Source organism: Erpetoichthys calabaricus, chromosome 5 (genome assembly GCF_900747795.2).
Source record: "Erpetoichthys calabaricus chromosome 5, fErpCal1.3, whole genome shotgun sequence".
NCBI classification, from domain to species: Eukaryota; Metazoa; Chordata; class Cladistia; order Polypteriformes; family Polypteridae; genus Erpetoichthys; species Erpetoichthys calabaricus.
Window position 1 is genome coordinate 215013337 of NC_041398.2, and position 16035 is coordinate 215029371.

The window sequence follows — 16035 nt, forward strand, 5'->3', positions numbered from 1 at the left end:
CCCAACACGGGGTCACAGGGGTCTGCTGGAGCCAATCCCAGCCAACACAGGGTGCAAGGCAGGAACAGACCCCAGGCTGGGTGCCAGCCCACCGCAGGACACACACACACACACACACACACACACACCAAGCACACACTAGGGACAGTTTAGGATCACCAGTGCACCTAACCTGCATGTCTTTGGACTGTGGGAGGAAACACGGGGACACGATAGATAGATAGATAGATAGATAGATAGATAGATAGATAGATAGATAGATAGATAGATAGATAGATAGATAGATAGATAGATAGATAGATAGATAGATAGATAGATTTTTATTATCATTGTCACTTTTAGAAAGGAACAACGAAATTGAAGGTGCAGTCGAGTTAAAAAGACAAGAAGAGAAGAAATAATAACAAACCGAATAGTAATAAAAGTACTTTACAAAATATACAAATTGCACTTAAAGTCTATATTGCACTTTGGGAGAATGATATAGATCAGTTTTATTCTGAGTTCAGGGCCATGATTGTTTTTAAGGCGGTTTGTCTCCTGGTTTTCATTGCCCTGTATCTCTTACCCGATGGCAAAAGCTAGAAGAGGCAAAGACCGGGATGTGATGAGTCCTGTGTAATGTCTATTGCTTTTTTGAGGCATTGGGAGGTGTAGATTTGTTTCAGAGTGGGGGGGTACAGCCAATTGTTCTCTCCGCTGTCCTGACGACCCTGTGGAGCTCTCTCCTGCCGTACCACACACACAGTCCATACGTGAGCACACTCTCGATGGAGCAGTGATAAAAGGCAAGGAGCAGATTTTTGGGGAGATGGTTCTTTCTGAGTATTCTCAGAAAATACAGTCTCTGCTGCGCCTTCTTCATCAGCTCCTTGGTGTTGGCACTCCAGCTCAATGCCCAGAAACCTGAACATCAGGACCCTGTCCAGAACATGCAAAGTCCACGCAGGGAGGACCCAGGAGGCGAGCCCAGGTCTCCTTACTGCGAGGCAGTAGCGCTACCACTGCGCCACTGTGCCGCCCATTAGAACACATACGTGGCAACACGCTTACATACATCGTCTCCTCCCCATTGATGTGCAGCATCACAGCAAAGAAAATCCAAAATGGTGGAATGAAAGAACAAACTAACAGGCAGAGAATGTAAACTAAATGCTGTAATTTTAAACTAAATTGTGATGCATCAATGGCAGTAAAAATGGAAACTCACTCATCGGGCAACCAAATCAGCGCTGCTTTTGTCTTTAGAAGTTCTGAAGACTGACGTTACAGACTGTGCTTGTGCTCATTCAGCAGCAGGCAATAAGAAACTCGAGAAAGGCAGAGGCCAGCTGACACTGGTAGGCCAAGAGCTTCAATCCAGAATTAAACTCTACTCACTGAAAGTGTTGCCGATTTGTTATTATTTATTCTTATGAAATAAAAATTCATCCAGTCTAATTAATTAAATAATAAAAATACAAACTGATTGAATAAAAAGATGAATATACAGAAATTGAAGCTAATAAAAACAAAAAAGAGACCAAATACACACATACTGCCTGCCTGGCACAGTAAAGCGGTCGCCTCCAGTCACTGACTTGACCAAACCCCACCAAGTCTGATACCCAATTGATAAAATACAGCAAATTGTATGGCGTTTATCATAAAAAGTGTTCTATTAAATGAAGAGACGCCTTAATGTGTTCAGCATCCTGGGCTCCGGACATTTCTGGTGCTGTGCGCTCCTTTCTCGTCATAGCTATTTAGTGTGATAATGGCGTTTGATACCAGCAGACACAAACACCATTGTCACACTCCACAACTCTGACAGATCAGGCCACCATTCTGTCCACCACAGACCTTGTAAAGAGGACAGGGCGTAGTTCAACAGCCATTGAAAACCTGGTAACAAAAACAAGAAAGAGATGTGAATCCACTCTGACATCCACCATTAAAGCCAATACTGAAAGAGGCTGTGAAAAGAACACGGAGGAGAAATGACAGAGCTGCTGTGCACCAGTCTGCATGGCCTAGCATTGTGATATGATATTAAAACACACACACACACACACACACACACACACACACACACACACACACACTCTGGCCAGTCAATTTATTATTTGACATTCACTGAGGAAACCAAAAATGTATTCCAAAGTGGAGCTGCAAATTCGGCCTTCATGGTTGTGTGAGACTATCAAGTCAGCAAGAACCAGCGCTGGACAGGTAGCCCACCATGAAAAGGCACATTTACGACACCCCAAATGCATTCGCTCATGAGCCGGCAATTGACACGGACATCTGGGATATGGAAGAAAACACCTTTGAACTTAACTTTAAAGCTGAGCACTTGTGGAAGAGTCACAGTGGCATAGGGGACAGTGAGAGGGTGGGATTATCGCCAGTGTTGACCACTGTGCCACCTAGAATCTACTTATTAGACATGAACATTTACAAGGGTAAATTTCACACAAACCTTAGGAAGTTTTTCTTTACACAAAGAACGATAGACACTTGGAATAAGCTACCAAGTAGTGTGGTAGACAGTAAGACGTTGGGGACTTTCAAAACTCGACTTGATGTTTTTTTGGAAGAAATAAGTGGATAGGACTGGTGAGCTTTGTTGGGCTGAATGGCCTGTTCTCGTCTGGAGTGTTCTAATGTTCTAATATCATAAGAGCCGTCGCCTACAAAGAATGAAAGAGGATACCAGGGGGTGAGTGTCTGTCCCGTCCTGAATTGGTGCCTGCCTTGATGAATAAGAACATAACAAATTTTACAAACGAGAGGAGACCATTCCGTCCATCATGCCCCGTCCCAATATCTCATCCAGATGCTTCTTAAAGGTTGTCAAGGTTTTTGTTTCAATGAAATGGCTCGGTAGTTTGTTCCAGATTCTCACAACTCTTTGCATAAAGAAGTGCTTTCTGGCGTCAGTCCTTGAGTGGATGATTGACCATTAAGATGAAAGAATTCTGCTGGTTCTAATTCATCACGGCATTTTAAATGGCTTCTGCACATTGCTTGGATGATGAAAATGTTAAGTCAACATACAGGTATGCCTCCACACTTCTGAAATGGGGAAATAAAGGAGTTCAGAAACATGTAGTGGGCTTTATCAGCCAAGACCCCGAAGAAGAAGATTCATGTGAAGAACAGTTAGAAAGACTAAATGAGCCAATCAGACAGAATCTTATTTGGATCTCGGCAGAGAAGAATGAAGGACTCGGCCAGAGAACATCGCTCCGTCAGAGCGGAATTTGGAACATGGAGAACTGTAAGGGCAAAACCCCAAACCCAGAAGTCAATCATCAAGAAGAACGTTTTACATCCCAGAAGTCTTTGTTTTGATTTGAGAGGTCTGCACTTTACTAAGCCAAGTCTCGACTCCATGCCCAGTTCATGCTGATTTCACATCAAATTGATATAAAAATATCGCAAACTGGTAACGTGATAATGTCACCCGAAACAAAGTGAAAATAAATCAAATTTGATATTTATAAAAATCACAAGAATCTGGAAAAGCCCCATGAACTCCCAACTGTCATAGAATCTTCTGTCATGCTGGTATTGTATTGATGATTTAATAATAATAATAATATCAGTCCTTCCACTCTTTTACTTTGACAACTTACTTGGGACCTAAGGCCAGTGGCGGCTCGCGTATAGGCACTGTGGAACTGCAGCACCCCCTATTTCCACTTGAAGTTATCGATAACATTTAATATAATGAGTACTTTTTTTCTTTAATTCTTTCTTTGTACTTGTACAATATATAATCATTAAGCTTAATGACAGTAGCCATCCCCCAGTTTATGAAAAAGATACACAAATCTTTGTATGGAACTGTGGCTATTGTGCGCATGCGCGCATAGGAAGCTGCGCGCGCGAGAGAGAGAGAGAGAGCGAGAGAGCGCCGTCGCTCCCGCAGTGCCCACCCTGGCGTGCTGGTGGAAGGTAGTGTTTTTTTTTTACTCCGCGTGTGTTGTGCTTAAACACCGTGTACCATATTCTTGAATGTGATAAAGTGTAGAATTAGATTATTATTCTGCTTCCAGCTATTCTTTTTGATTCATTTTTTTTCGGTTTCTGAATAAATTTTCTTTTTAAACATGTTTGTTTTAAAATTGTGTAAAAGGAAACAAAGGCTAAAAATTTTCTGGAGCAGCACCCCCACTAATTTTAGCTACGAGCCGCCACTGCCCAAGGTTGAAGTCAAACTTGTAATTCGGTGTATTTGATGATAAACCCTCTCTGTTTTCTGCATTTACTACTTCAGTCCAGGCCAGTAGTTTTACTATTTCATCATTAACATTACAGTTAACTGTGACGTTACTGAGTACCTCTGAGTCTCAGAAAGGCATTATATATATACAGTATATAATTTCAGAGGCTTCTACGGCACTGTCGGGCAACCGGTGCGCCGGAATTTTCTAGGGGCGCCTCGAAAACTTTTGTAAAATATTTAAAATTGCTAGTGTTTCTAAACTTTTGGAAGCACTTATCTCTGTGAGCAAGGCTTTTCAACACTTACAGAAATGAAGTCTAAGAAACGCGAGAGACTTCAAATGATCGACAAGGAAATGCGCGTCTGTCTTTCGAAAATTGATCCTCGCATCAATCTCATATGTGCTGAAAAACAATCTCAGCGTTCACATTAATTAAATTTAAGATTTATCCTTTGATTCCTTTATTAATAAAATGTCTTTCAAATTTGTAAAATTAACTGTTTTTATTGGCGATTGTCCATAGATTGTGTCGTCACGACTTTATTTATGGGCAGTCCCACAGGTGCGCCGCGAAAGAAAATTTTTGGATTTCGTGCGCCGCAACTCGAAAAAGGTTGCCTTTCGCTGTTCTACGGGAATAATGAAAAAGAACTGTAAAGTTTACAAAAAAATCCAACACTTTTCAGTTTTTGCCACATTCATGCTTTTGTCTTAACATGCTGCTTTTTTCCAAAAAACTAAGTGTAAACTGTGCCTGGGTCCGAGTTCATCCATAGTGCACTTTCTTTTGAGTTTTTGCTTGAACGCTTTCTTGTGTTCCAGGGTTTCACCAAACTGTGTGTTCCTCAAATTACCTGAAGGTTACAATTGTTAAAAACAGAGCCTGCCAGAGCACTGAGGCCAACTACAGAGATGCCAGTCTACTGTTGGGCACACTCAGCCATAGTGGAGCCACTTGGAGTGGACACCAGAAAGCGCAGAGAGAGCCTGAGGCCAGCAAGGACAGTGAGTGACCAGACGAGGACTTGAACCTGGAGCCACTGTGTGAGCTAGACAGACAGATATGAAAGGCACTGTCAGATACACAGGCACTACTGTATATAATACACATATCATACTGTATACATACTAACATACTGTACATACTATATTGTACAGACAGATTTATATGAAAGGTGTTGTATTAGATAGACAGGCACTGTATCATAGACACTGTCAGATGGGCAGGCAGATATGAAAAGTGCTATGTTAGACAAACAGATCAATATGGAAGGTATTATGGGCAAGCAACAAATTAGGTAAGATATGAAAGATACGATCATAAATAAACAGAAAAAGTATTTGTTCGAGAGATGGATGTGAAAGGCACTTTAAGAGATAAGACACTGACTGAGAGGTACAGTACAGTATGAAAGGCACCGACAGACAGACTATCATAAATACACGATAGAATAGATAGAAATGAGATGTGTGCGTGTGTGTTCATGTCACCCTGCGATAGACTGGCGCCTGATTGTACCTGATGTTTGCTGGGATACTCAGATTTGAAAATGGCTGGATGGATAGAAATGATCTTAAATGGACAGACTGACAATCCGATATGAAAGGCACTATATTATAAATAGACAGGAAACACACCATTATTGGTTAGTCTAACAGATGTGAAAGGCACTATATTAGATAGAATGAGAGATATGAATGGCACTATGTTTGATAGACAGACATAAATGGAAGGCACTATATCATAAATGGACAGGAAACACACCGTTATTGGTTAGTCTAATAGATGTGAAAGGCACTATATTAGATATATTGAGAGACGTGAAAGGCACTATATTAGATATATTGAGAGATGTGAAAGGCACTATGTTTGATAGACAGACAGGAAACACACCCTATTAGTTGGACTAACGGATGTCAAAGGCACTATATTAGATATATTGAGAGACGTGAAAGGCACTATATTAGATATATTGAGAGATATGAATGGCACTATGTAGCGGCAGGCAGACCCTTTCAGATCATTTTGGCATAGCAGTCTTCACCGAATGCAGAAGTGGAGGGCACTGGACAGAAAGCGCACTCCATTAGAGAGGTCCCTCATGAGAGTGCGCCGGTAGCCATGCCTTACTTAGTGCTAATTAAAACTTCTTGCCTGCGTTACTCAGAAGTGTGAAGAGATGGCCTAAACAGCTGCTCGGTGCTCGGACTGCCTCTGCTATGTCAAAGTCCCTCATGCCCACCCCAGCTGTTGTTTTCTTAAACTGAAGTGCATAACAAAAGAAGTAAACAGTCCAACTAAACCTGAGAACTGCCCAGGGTGCTGCTCGAGTGCTCCGATAAATCCATGTGGTCTCTCGGTAAAGCAGGGTGAACTCATTTTGTGCAGGACTCTGCTGCCTGCCTTCTTTCATTTTGCAGTGTTGCTCACACTATTGTTATTTATCCTGTTTTCAAACAGAGTGCCCTATTTTTATTGAAACATGAAATTATACAAATGTCCACAAGTGTTCAGCACTCTTACACACACACACACACACACACACTTTCCCACAAGGCATTAATAAAAGTCTCCTCTTTGACTCCTCTCGCTAGTTTCTCTGACTCACCAGCGGGTCCTCACGGCGTGCCGAGGTCCGGGAGCGCACATCATCCCCTGAGTGTGGCCGGAGCCGGAGTGACATCCAAGCTCCTTCTCACTAAAGGCAGCTTCTGCGGAGAGCATTCAGTACCCGCCTACCTTTATGTGGTACAGGAGGTTCAAACAAACAGTTTATCATTTCCTTTGATAAGTCGCCTGTGGGTCTGACTGAGCCATCGGGGCGGGCACAAGAGATGAAGTGACCAGGGGTCAGCGACGCTTGCATCACTCCTTGAAGTCAATAAAATACTCGTTTTTTTCAGTTTTTTTTTTTTTTTTAGGTGGAAAGTCAGTTGTTGCTCAAGTCTGACACCTGACCAAAACTGCAAAACGCAATAGGCCAACACTCAGTGACCTTCATAGCAAGGGTCTCAAGATCTGAGGTCCATTCACACATGTTAAAACCTTTACGGTACACAGCAGTGTGTGCCACTCCTTGAACACGACCGTTAACAAGTGCCATTCTGGAGCGACTTGCCAAATGAAAGTCATAGAAGTCTACTGAGGAGAGGACTTCACTGCCACACAGTAATTGTCTCCCATGTGAGGAACTGACGGAAACAAAAACCGTCCGTCCACTAGGGCTGAGTTGGGGAGCCTCCCTGATGAACATGGCGTATCTAACAGGGCAAGGACTCCTGCATTTCCAGGTCTAGTGGAGTCCTCAGGGTTCATTTGAACTGTAGTGAGCCACCCTGGAGCAGCGACCTGTAGACGTGTGATTATTAACATGACACCCGCAGCCAATGGCTTCCGGGCCACAGCCCTCGTGTAGGTCTATGGGGAAAGGAGGACACAAAGTGGACAACATTAGTGAACTATGAAAATCAAGACTGAAGAGCACTTTGATAAGGTGAAATAACAAATCTGTACAAAACCAGAAAGGTCCACCTGCAATCACAGCATGCAGTTAGCAAGCTACTCGTCCTTTTAAAATTGAGAGGGGGACCACCGTGTGTTTCCTCCCACAGTCCAAAGACATGCAGGTTTGGTGCTTTGGTGGTCCTAAATTGTCCCTAGTGTGTGCTTGGTGTGTGGGGGTGTGCGCCCTGTGCTGGATGGGATTGGTGCCAGCAGACCCCCGTGACCCTGTGTTAGGATATAGCAGGTTGGACAATGACTGACTGACTGACCACCGTATGGCAGTCACAGGCCTTTAATGAGACACCCTGACACGTACAGTGCATCTGGAAAGTATTCATAGCGCATCACTTTTTCCACATTTTGTTATGTTACAGCCTTATTCCAAAATGGATTAAATTCATTTGTTTCCTCAGAATTCTACACACAACACCCCATAATGACAACGTGAAAAAAGTTTACTTGAGGTTTTTGCAAATTTATTAAAAATAAAAAACCTGAGAAATCACATGCACATAAGTATTCACAGCCTTTGCTCAATACTTTGTCGATGCACCTTTGGCAGCAATTACAGCCTCAAGTCTTGTTGAATATGATGCCACAAGCTTGGCACACCTATCCTTGGCCAGTTTCACCCATTCCTCTTTGCAGCACCTCTCAAGCTCCATCAGGTTGGATGGGAAGCATCAGTGCACAGCCATTTTAAGATCTGTCCAGAGATGTTCAATCAGATTCAAGTCTGGGCTCTGGCTGGGCCACTCAAGGACATTCACAGAGTTGTCCTGAAGCCACTCCTTTGATATCTTGGCTGTGTGCTTAGGGTCGTTGTCCTGCTGAAAGATGAACCGTTGCCCCAGTCTGAGGTCAAGAGCGCTCTGGAGCAGGTTTTCATTCAGCATGTCTCTGTACATTGCTGCAGTCATCTTTCCCTTTATCCTGACTAGTCTCCCAGTTCCTGCTGCTGAAAAACATCTCCACAGCATGATGCTGCCACCACCATGCTTCACTGTAGGGACGGTATTGGCCTGGTGATGAGCGGTGCCTGGTTTCCTCCAAACGTGATGCCTGGCATTCACACCAAAGAGTTCAATCTTTGTCTCATCAGACCAGAGAATTTTCTTTCTCATGGTCTGAGAGTCCTTCAGGTGCCTTTTGTCAAACTCCAGGCAGGCTGCCATGTGCCTTTTACTAAGGAGTGGCTTCCGTCTGGCCACTCTACCATACAGGCCTGATTGGTGGATTGCTGCCGAGATGGTTGTCCTTCTGGAAGGTTCTCCTCTCTCCACAGAGGACCTCTGGAGCTCTGACAGAGTGACCATCGGGTTCTTGGTCACATCCCTGACTAAGGCCCTTCTCCTCCGATCGCTCAGTTTAGATGGCCGGCCAGCTCTAGGAACAGTCCTGGTGGTTTCAAACTTCTTCCACTTACAGATGATGGAGGCCACTGTGCTCATTGGGACCTTCAAGGCAGCAGAAATTTTTCTGTAACCTTCCCCAGATTTGTGCCTCGAGACAATCCTGTCTCGGAGGTCTACAGACAATTCCTTTGACTTTATGCTTGGTTTGTGCTCTGACATGAACTGTCAACTGTGGGACCTTATATAGACAGGTGTGTGCCTTTCCAAATCATGTCCAGTCAACTGAATTTACCACAGGTGGACTCCAATTAAGCTGCAGAAACATCTCAAGGATGATCAGAGGAAACAGGATGCACCTGAGCTCAATTTTGAGCTTCATGGCAAAGGCTGTGAATACTTATATACATGTGCTTTCTCAATTTTTAAATTTTTAATAAATTTGCAAAAACCTCAAGTAAACTTTTTTCATGTTGTCATTATGGGGTGTTGTGTGTAGAATTCTGAGGAAAAAAATGAATTTAATCCATTTTGGAATAAGGCTGTAACATAACAAAATGTGGAAAAAGTGATGCGCTGTGAATACTTTCCTGATGCACTGTAGCTGTTGTTGTAATTACTAGTTATCTATTACAGGGCTATGTGTTTTGACATGTTATTTTTTATTTCAAATTAATTTTCAGATTGTTATTTTCTAATCTTTTGCCCCATTTTGAGTTCAGTATTGTGTCATGATTCTTTCATTGCTGGCCATGGCGTTCATTGTCAGTGTGATGTATATTTAGATGACATCACAGGATTGCTGGCATCCAAGCTTTTGGATTTAAAAGTAAACTTTGCAAGTGGAAATTGTTAGGCTGGGATAGTTGTGTTCAGGTTGTCAGAAATAAGAGCTCCACGTTTTTAACTACAAGCTTTGATTTGATTATTGTGCTTTGATGAGTGTTTGGCTTGACTCACTGGTTTGAAATGTTTGCCTGTTTAAAGACATTCATCTTGTCCTTCAGTTCCTGGTTCACCTCACCAGACCGAGTCCTTTAGATGGGACACCAGAGGTGAAAACAACAAGCAGAACACGCAGAGAGGTGGCTGAGGCTGTGGCCCTCTCGTCGTGGTTATCGGTTCTGGGAAAGCGTGAGGACATTTAAAGAAACAGTTCAGTCTGGAGAACAATCAGTGATGGAAGGATATAAAGTCTGTGACGGAATATGTTGGTCCTTGAGAAATGGTGTGAAGATCAGACAAGAAACCAATTATTATAAAGTACTAGCTGATTAGCCAGTGGCTTCGCTCACTGAGTGTAAGGGAAAAAAACTAAAATGTAGTATTTATAAATAATTACCAGTGTTATTTTTGAACAAATAAAGAGCATTCACAGTAACATAGAAATTATATAAATGTTAATTATTAAGTAGTAAAACATTTTGATAAAAGAATTTGAAGAAGCGTATAAATTATTAAACAGTCAAACATTAACATTTAAGAAGTAAAGATACATTGAGTACTACTGCAGTGGTCACCTGCTTGACAACCTTGCACTGTGTGCCTGTGATTTAAGAGAAAAATTATTCGGAGAAATGTGGACGCTGCCATTCACTGCTTAACGGGCAGAAGGTCCAAACAAGTCCAATACTTAACATGAAGAGGTCGGTACATCTTTTTAGATGTAAACTCTCCATCTTATTAAAAGAATTCATCACAAAGGCAACCTTGAATGTTGTGGGATTTTAGTGACCCGAATTCATCTTAAGGGACAGTTTATCAAGGAGTCCCACTTCGATTACACTTATTCACAAAGATCTCCACTGTCCCAGGAGCCGATGGGGCACTTGAAGTGTGACAAACAGTGCGAGAAGAGAGGACGCTGCCTGAATCTGCGAAGCTGTTGAGCCAGCGTCCACTTTGTTCTTACGACCCCTCGCCGCTGAAGGCGGTCTCGTCTTCACATTGTTTACAGCTCGGCGCAGTTAAAAAGTAGAAAGACTGAAAGCTGTTTTGTTCATCTCTTCTACTATCAAGTACTGCGAGTTAAAAAAAAGTTACAATGTGGGAGTTTTCTCTGTGAGAACGCGCCTGGCAGCAGATGGCTCAGCGCTGGAGTCCAGAGAGGAGGGCTGGGAGAGAGCGACGCGGGGCGCACTTGTATGGGATAGATCGGCGTGTTTGTGTTTACCACTTTTACGTCATTTCCATATCGCGTGGTCATACGTCATTTCCGTTTCAAACACGAAAAGAATTTTATATAGATAGATAGATAGACAAGTGGTCCAGCGCTTATATCTAAATGCAGAAGCGCCATCTACAGAATTGAAATGAATTCAACAGATTGTAAGTGCTGTCCACACTGCCTATGACGTTACTCAGACATCTCCACTCAACGGCCTCGTTCCGGGGTGTTTGTCACATGTACTAATAAAATGTGCTGCAGTTTTCATTCTAACAGAGGGTGCATACAACTGACAATATAACCTGGTAAAGGCAATTTTAAAGTGGAGACAAGTCAGAATTAGCATACCGTTTATACTCGCGGATGAGTCAGGACTTGATTTTACTGTATAATTTCTGGTATTTTATAATGTCGGTCGTATAAGTCGAATGCGGTAAACTCACGCTATTGGTCCAAGAGATTATGATATGCTAACGCCCACCAGAGAGAGTAACCACGGAGCACACGGCCTTTGTTATCTATGTGGGTGCGGCGATGCGCTGTACCAGCGGGTGCTCCTAACCTCTCTCACTCTCTGGTGTGCCCACGTGACCACACGGTAATACCCAAACTATTCCGAAGCAACATTTGCACTGATTTGTGTTTTTTGTATCTCACCCCCTCATACACCTTTATCATAAGAGCATCCCTTATCTACGATGGAGCTTTCGAGCAGAAGAAAATATGAATATGCTGGTTTTAAATTAAATGTTGTCAAAGCAGTGAAAGAAATTGGTAACCGCGCTGCTGCAACAAAATTCGATGTGTCTGAGAAACTGATGTGAGATTGGAGGAGGCAAGAAGATGTAAAAAAAAAAAAATAAATAATAATTGTCATATTTTTGAACGGGTTTATAATTCAGGGTCTGATTTTATGATTGTTTTTTTGGGTTTCAAGACCCGACTTATACGTGAGTACATACGGTATGCCACCCTAATTGGGGTGTTCATAAGAAATGTGATGATTTACTCCATTAGGTAGAAGTACAAAATAAACAAAAACAGCTGAAATATTAAAATGTGCTTCACTTAAAATGTTTAAAGTCTAAACATTCTCGATGGTAATAAAAAAAAATGTTCCTTTCTTTTTTACCCACTGATGGAGGTCCGTAGATTGCTAAATCGCTAGTCGTCTTGTTCTTCTTTCAGCTGCTCCACTTAGGGGTCTCCACAGCAGATCATCTTTTCCAGATCTTTCTGTCCTTGGCCAACAGCAGCCCGATTTCCGCCAGGACCCTGCTGGCTAACAGCACTGGTGGCGACTGTTGTTAATCCGGGCCTCGATGGGAAATTTGTATTGTTGTCCGCATATTGATCTGGCAAAGTTTTACACCGGATGCCCTCCTGATGTAACAGATTGCTATATCACTAGTAAAAGATCAAAAATAATATAATATTCATAATCACTGACCTTGAAATAGTCCAAAGCTTATGTTTAAAATTTGTTATTTTTAACCCTCTGGGAATTGCTCTTAGAAGGCTAGGACCACTGATAAAGAATCAAATATCAAAAATATCAGCAACCTTGACATAGAATAAAACAACACTCCTAGTGTAATCGATTATGTTACTATTAATAATTATTAATAATAATACCAATTCTCATTTTCTTTGTTATCTCATTAGAGGTGTGGCGTGTACAACCTTCTGATCACTTTTGCTGAAGACGCAGATTGGTTTATTTGTTATCACAAGGGCGCAATTTCCTGCACAAAATATTGTCCAGAAATGGCCTAGAAATGAGTTGGCCATAAGAGAAAGGTGTTAGAACATACAGTGTGTCACAGCGTACTGCATGATGGTGCTGTGTAGCCACAGACTGGTCAGAGTCCCAGTGCTGACCCCTGTCCACTGCCAAAAGTGCCTACAATGTGTACATGAGTGTCAGAACTGGACCATGGAGCAGACAAAGATGGTGGCTCGGTCTGATGAATCACATTTTCTTTTTAGACAATGTGGATGGCAGCAGGATGAACTAATGGGAAGAAGGCAAGCAGGTTGAGGCAGTGTGATGCTCTCGGCAAAGTTATGGTGGGAAACCCTGGGTCCTGGCATTCATGTGGATGTTATTTTGACACGTACCACATACCGAAATAGTGTTGCAAAGCAAACCACATACACCCCTTCATGGCAACAGTATTCCTCTCTTGACAGGATAATGTGTCCTTCCACACTGCAAAAATGATTCAGGAATTGTTTGAGGAACATGACAAAGAGTTCAAGGTGTTGTCTTGGCCTCCAAATTCCTCAGATGTTGGAAAAACAAGTCCAATCCATCGGGGCCTCACCTCACAATTTACAGGAGTTAAGGGGATCTGCTGCTAACGTCTTGGTGCAGATACCACAGGACACCTTCAGGGGTCTTGTGGAGGACATGAGATATGGAGGTGGCATGAGGGGGACCTTTACAAGATTAGGCAGGTAGTTTTAATGTTGTGGCGTATATGGGGGGTTCACGATCCTGGTGAGGCGGGAGGCGGTGGAGAAAAACACTGAAATGATTTCAAAGAGTTTATAATTCTTATGAACACAAAAATGATTGTAACTCTTCTATCGGCCTTTCTTTATTTCCCAAGTACCACTGAGCTCATTGACAGCCAGTACTTGTTCATCTGTGTCTGTGTAAGAAGGAACACGGCTGACAATACTTTAACGAAAGGGAAAGGGACTAACTGGAGTCTCAAGTTCGTAGTACAGGGTGGTAGTCATAATGGAGGTCGATGATTGATGGCGATGACAGGAATCCCTGAAGCCGCTGTGCTGATGTTCTGTTTAACTCTCCACTATTGGTCCTTTGAGACCCTCAGATACACCCAGACAAGTGTCAGATCCTGCTTTGTGCCGCCACAGACATTACGGTCTTGCAGCCAAAATGTGAGTCTCTTGGGCCTATGATTGGACGATCAGTGCCTCTTACAGGGTTGTGGACCAATGAATGGATCAGTTGGAGGTCACCGCAGCTCAACTCTTAAGTCACTTATGGCAGCCTCTACACTTGAGGACTTCTGTTTCAGGATTATTACACACTTTAAAGGATAGGTTTGGTATTTCTCACGTCAAGGATAGTTTTTCATACTCACAATTCATTTGTCACATAAATTGTGTTCTTGTGTGAAGATTATTATTATTTTTTTATTCACGGCATCTTTCGATGGAGTGAAAGTGGCATCAGTGCAAAAATTCAAGTTGAAAAACACCAAAACAATTCCTTTAATACATTTTTGTTTACCCTGTTGCTTCAGAGGGGTAGTGGGCTGCGTTTTAGTCCGACTACAAACACGAATTTCAGTGAACTCGTGCACTGGACAATATCATGACCGCTGCTACTAATAAAGACCTCAACGTAAGGCTTGTCATGTGAATACTCATCCTGTTACTCATCCTTTTTATTTCCCGACCATCTAACTAGATAGTTTTAACATTTCTTTCACCAATTTGGTGTTTTTCACTTTGGGGTTCTTGTTTTTTTGTATTGGACTTTTAATTTTCCCCCAGTATCAAAGACCAGTTGAAGTCTTTGAAACTTTGCTGGTCTAAATAAACAAGAAAAAAACTTTCATCTGGAAAATCCATCCATCCATTATCCAGCCCGCTATATTCTAACTACAGGGTCACGGGTGTCCGGTGGAGCCAATCCCAGCCAGCACGGGACGCAATGCAGGAACAAATCTCTGGCAGGATGCCATCCCACCACAGGACACACACACACACACACTAGGGACAATTTAGGATTGCCAATGCACCTAACCTGCATGTCTTTGGACTGTGGGAGGAAACCGGAGCGCCCGGAGGAAACCCACGCAGACACGGGGAGAACATGCAAACTCCACGCAGGGAGGACCCGGGAAGCGAAGGACTACCATGCTGCACATCTGAATCCTCAGTCCATGAGGAGACAAGAAGTCATACTCTTACACAAAGGCTGTAAAACAAATGAAGTTATCATCCAGACTGTAGAGAAGAAAACACATACACTACATACCTGCTGTGGTCTTTAAGATCACACTTGCTGATGACAATTGCATTCTCCTGCTGCCTGATGGGAGTTGTAGTCCCTGCATTGACACTGCTTTTAGCTTGCCCCATCCTCCCCTTTATAACCCTTCTTCCCAATATGACTGTAGCCCATATTGTTTAAGTCAGACGAACAGAGAGGCACAAGCAAATTTATGTTTAGCAAACAGACAGACATTCAAACAGCTCATGATTTAATTTATGTAATGTTTAAAATGAAAATTATTTAATTGTTGCCTTGGACGCGGTCAGAATCCCTGTGGCATGTAATCACGGCAGCAAGATTTAAGGCTTTCTTATTTCCAATGGCTGATATTTGAAACCTTTTTGCGCTTCTTGGATTTGATCTCCCAGTTTAAATATTTTTCTTCCTTTTGACTTTGATTTCCAGCTCTTGTTTACTGGTTTTGATGCTCTTGTAGTGATTTCCCACTTATGATCTTTCCTTGCCTATCAACTGCATCTCCTCGCCTTCATTTTCTCACTGCTGATCACAACACTCTTTCCATTATTTTTTGTCTCTGACATTAAAGCAAAGCCAGTTTATTTATATGGCACATTTCATAGCAACAGGCAATTCAAAGTCTTTTACATAATAAGGATAAAATATAATAAAGAAATGAAATACAAAGAAATAATAGAGAGACAGCAAAATTACAGAAAGTTAAAAGAATACATACAATGAAAAAAATAAAATGGTGACATGGCAGCATTTCAGTTCAGTAACAGCGCAGCACGGCACAT

General features: G+C 42.3%; 1 long non-coding RNA gene across 1 annotated transcript; it reads right to left on the minus strand.

Annotated features, from left to right (window-relative positions):
* Positions 1-1386: 1386 nt before the first annotated feature.
* Positions 1387-7001, minus strand: LOC127527826 (uncharacterized). The gene is made up of 2 exons (XR_007934949.1): positions 6824-7001; positions 1387-1884 (listed from the first exon to the last, which is right to left on the minus strand). It is a non-coding gene; the product is annotated as an uncharacterized LOC127527826 (long non-coding RNA).
* Between the last annotated feature and the right edge of the window lie 9034 nt (positions 7002-16035).